The sequence below is a fragment of the Trachymyrmex cornetzi genome, unplaced genomic scaffold, assembly GCF_001594075.2.
Source record: "Trachymyrmex cornetzi isolate Tcor2-1 unplaced genomic scaffold, Tcor1.1 scaffold26, whole genome shotgun sequence".
In the NCBI taxonomy this organism is placed as follows: Eukaryota; Metazoa; Arthropoda; class Insecta; order Hymenoptera; family Formicidae; genus Trachymyrmex; species Trachymyrmex cornetzi.
Genome location: NW_017297270.1, coordinates 1,712,675 through 1,717,529, shown reverse-complemented (window position 1 = coordinate 1,717,529; position 4,855 = coordinate 1,712,675). Strand labels below are relative to the sequence as shown.

The window sequence follows — 4,855 nt, the reverse complement described above, 5'->3', positions numbered from 1 at the left end:
CGCAGACTCTTGCATAACGTATAACGCATAGTGCATAAGCGAATCAACTAATCAGAATCTTTCCTTTCGTCCTATTCCATGAAAAAGAAGAATTGTGATTGGTTGATTCCTTTATGTCCTATGCATTATGCGTTATGTAAGAGTGTGTGCTGCGGCCTTTAACCAAGTCGTTCAAGTTGGCTATTGTCCAACTTCACCGATTATGACTTAAGATCGCTTATGCTGGATTCACACTGCATACGATGTACGTTGTACATACGACGCTCTGCAATCAATCAGAAAACAGGATTCCGATGATACGAAACAAAATCCATCGGAATCCTGTTTTCTGATTGGTCGCAGAGTGTCGTACGACGCAAATCGGATGCAGGGTGAATCCAGCATTAGAACTTCTAACTTGCGGCTTATTGTAGAAGGGCTGTTAAGTTTTTCTATGTGCTATGGCCTTTAACCTAGGGAAAAAGATTTTTGCATGATTGACACCCCTGTTAAGCCAAGAAAGGTGGGGGAAAGGCATGCCGTCTATGAAGTATGAAAACGGTATTGAAACGAAATAAAACCGACTGTGTGTTCAAGAAGATTTCACATCGTGTGATATTTGAAGTATAATATCGAGACTTGATTCAAATCAGTCGATGAATCGAGCGTATATACTGTCAATGGCACTATGATCGATACCGTTCGAACACCCCACGATAGTCCGGACGTGAAATTTCGATGATCTTGATGCGTGGTTAGCTTGGTGTCTCATTAGTAACGAAGTGACACGACGGAGCGACACTTCTCCGGAGAATAACTTTTCTAGCGATTTGTCGAGGAAGGTAAGAACGGCGCGTGTGACTCGTGGGTCGTTTTGCGACACCTTGCGATCGTCATTTGAAAGAATGACTAAAGCCGCCGACGCGAGACGAAAAAATTTCACATCTAACATAACGATGTGACTCAATAAAATTCGCTCATACGCAACGCAAGATTGTGAGAGCAGTTCTTATTTTCGTGTTTGGCAAGTCTGCGTGTCTCTCTCGAGATCTCAATTGAGCGAGCGTTAACAGAATGATGCACGCGTATTTTTCTCAGTTATGCCGTCACGTTGAATTTTCTCAGGTAGAACCGATGATTGGCGTGATACGTGAATTTAATTGGCGATCTTAACCTCGCATAATCGCGATAACTCGCTCGATCGCACGCTCTCTTTCTCTGTCTCAAGCATGGAGAAAAAGAAGAAAAAAGCGTGCATGTGTGTGCATGTGTGCGCCCGCGCGCGTGTCAATCATGTCAGTTTAGCGACGACGAAAAAAAAGTCCAGTTACGGGTTGTTCTCGCGGCTGTCCTCTGCTTCGAAATCCTAAGGTCCGTTTTCACAATATTATCTAAAGATTAAAGGTTACCAAGAAATTCGTCAATGAAATTCATTCATGAATTCGTTGTAACCTTTAATCTTTAGGTAACCATAGATTGTGAAGACAGGGCTGAGTCGTTTGATAACGAACGTCCTCGCCGCGTGGTAAGCGTATCTATTAATTTTCTCGGTCGCAAGATGTTCGTTCTCGCGGTACCCTGGTCCCATGCTCCTCGCACATTCATGTCGATCTTTCGTATTGCATTTTCTGTCACGCTTTTCGCTTCTTGAAATGCCGATGTCCTTTATCGCAGGCATCGACTTTCTTGTTATTATTCGCTTATTATTTGCGAAATTTGCGGATACATACATTTACACGCCTATGCGCGCATGCATACATCACACACACGCGCGCGCGCGCGCGTCTCATTGTCACGTTCTTTTTAACACGTTCTCCTCTCGGTGCCTTTTGCTTTTTTCACGTAAATTTATTATTACTCTACAACTCCCATTCGTAAGTAATATGTAATATGCAAACTTTTTGGGTATATTACATTTTATCAATTTGAAATCTATAGTTCACAAGCCTCATAAATTTGTTCCTACAGTCAATAGACTCAAACAAACTTTAAGTCAACGATCTTATCATGTTGACATGAAAGCTCTCTAAATAGATTTATATTTTTTTCTAATTTAAACACTTGTACAAGTATACTTACTTATTGATAAGATTTATATAATAAATCAACTGTCAAAAAAATGTATATGTGTACATCGCCCATTTGCTATAATATCGACATAATTAAAAAATTTATTTTTATTTTTATATTTGCTTACAAAAAAATGACGGAAATATAAGAAAAAGGAAAGAACATACTTTTATTCCTCTATAACCCTTACCGTACAAGGTTTGGTTACTAATAATAATCAAGCGATTCTTGTTCGTGTAAGTTTCTTTGAGTCTTTCAGTAATTGTAAATTATACTACATTTGATTATTTTCTAAAATGAAGTTTCAATATTTATTCTAGAAGGTTGAAAGTATGTTGGTGAATTTTTAAAGATTTTTTTATTCATTTTGAATAGGTGAAGAAAAACTGATGGATTCTAGTGACCCATGTTTGGATGGATGAGGCACTAAATTGTACTTTGTATTAAAATTAATTGTTATACTAAAATTGATCATTCGAGTAAATTGAACAATTCAAAATTAATATTATAAACAAATTTTGCTGATTCAAAGCATTAAAACTTATTTTCTGAAAACTTTGTTTTTTGAATTATGTTGTTATTGTAGCAAAGTGATGTACATATATTTTTTCTAAATAGCTGATTTATTATATATACACGTGTGCGTACATACAGAGGATGTTTAAAAAATAAAAAGGCGCTCAGGAGATAATTGGAAATCTCAGAAAAGAAAAAAAAAAGAAAAAAATTGATATGAACATAAATCTGGAAATACGTTTGTTTTTGAGTTATCATTATCTTTGTATTAAAATTTGAAATTGCTTTACTTTCGAATTTTTTTATTAAAAATTTAAAGGAAAGATGGTTTTTATGGAGATTTTATAACATAATATTAAAGAGTCAAAAGTTGCGGGCTGCCTTAGCAATATCCAGGATGCAGCCCTCCCCACTAATGTTTCTACATGGAACTCTACCCCCCACGTGGAAGTAGCAGCTTGCTTAATGTCTCTTGGAAGAGATCTCAGGGTCTTTCCTTAGATCAACGCATATCTAAGCCTATATCAATTTTTATTCTTTATATCAACTTTTTTATTCTTATTCCTAAATCACCTCTCAAAATCCCGAACGATTGGCCTTTACTTTAAACTTCCTGTGCGAGCGTGCACATACGTTATACACATATATACACAAAACAGTCATATTTGTCAAAAATAGATTTTGTAAAGTGTCTGCTACAAAGGTAAAAGAATGGAGATAAAATAAGTAAATTTCTGTTTGTTGCTACAAGAAAGGACTTATTTCGATCCTTTTAAGATACACTGACTATTTTTTCATGGCTTTAGACAAATAAAACTAGGATATTTACGATTCAAAAATTTAAGACTACATATATATAATTTACGTTACATTTTTTAAATAAAAATCAACCCATTTCACCTATTCTTTGTCGATAAAGAGCAAGGTTGGGTAGTATAACTAATTAATAAGTTAAAAGTTAAATGAAAAGTTAATAATTTAATTAGTTAATTTCAAATGAATTAATTTTTAACTTAATTTAGTTATTTTTTAATTTTAATTTATTAAATTTTTACTTTTTAACTCAAGTTTCTTTATCTGTATAAATGTTAGTATTTTTTTTTTATAAAACCTTAAATATTAAAAAATTAGTTTAGAAAAAGCTCAGTAATTGTGTGATAGACGCATCATTCCTAGTGCCCAAGGATGAACGTGAGTTGGATCTACATTTAGAAAACGCTATCAATGCTATTACGTCATGCTATTCTTTTCTTTACATCTAATGAGCGATAGAATAAAAACTGTTTATTATAATTTATAATTTTCAAAAATCGTGCAGGCATGGCCAACAAGATTGCTTATATTTTTAAAAATTACATTTATTTTTCTTTTGTTATATAAATATTAAAATGTGAAATTATCTCTATTTTAAGGTATTAAAAATCAATTTTTATTATGTAAGAAATATCTTTGTTATTTCATATAATTTACGAATAAAATATTAAATATATCCGATGATCTATATCGTAATTTTTTTGTTATTTAAAGTAATCTGATTTTAAAAAGGTTGAGATACTTTTATTTAATAAAAATATTTTTCAAAATTAACTTTGCTTGGCTTCAGTTAAATTATATCTTAGCATAACTTTAATTGAGTTTTTTGTTTATTCAACTTTTAACTTAACTAAATTAATTTTATAAGCCATTAACTTTAACTTAACTTAGTTTAAAAAAAAAAACATGAATCTACTGATTCGATATCTGGCGTGTGTAATAGGTTTGTTTTATTGTTGCACTTCCTGGTGAAAAAATTCTCATAATATCTCAGTGTTAAGAATTTGTAATATTTTAAGTTTATGAAGATTCCTTAAGGCTCCTGAGTAGTCATCACAGCCATATTGAATCGTGCCGTCAGAAACGAAACGAGCAATGATACGTTAATTTTTATTACGTGTCAGTTGTAAATAAAGACACTTTAAAACAATTGTAAAAATGGACGAAAATTATGTTTATCCCTCCCTAACAGTCACTAAATAATCGTGAATAAAAAAAGTGATAAAAGACACGTGAAGTGCTTTTATTCAATGCGTATGCGTAGCCTATTTTTACTTACATGAGCTTTTTATCACTTTTTACGATTATTTGACTGACTGTCATGCGGGATAAGCATAGTTTTGGTCTATTTTTACAAATGTTTTAAAACGATTTCATCATTTTGTTTTATCCAAATTGTCTTCATTTACAAATGACACGTGACAAAAATTAACTTGTCATTTCTCGCTTCTGACGTCATGATTCAATATGGCTGTAG

The 4,855-nt window shown here is 32.9% G+C and overlaps 1 protein-coding gene across 2 annotated transcripts in view; it reads left to right on the top strand.

Moving 5' to 3' along the window:
- Positions 1–511: 511 nt before the first annotated feature.
- The window catches only part of SCCRO4 (DCN1-like protein SCCRO4), a 7,853-nt gene continuing 3,509 nt past the window's right edge, over positions 512–4,855 (top strand). The window contains exon 1 of one of the 2 annotated variants that reach the window (XM_018508345.1): positions 512–821. The gene's annotated coding sequence lies outside the window, so the exon portion shown is untranslated. Of the gene's footprint in view, positions 822–1,320; positions 1,505–4,855 lie in introns of those variants that run through there. The other variant, XM_018508346.1, reaches the window with a different exon arrangement.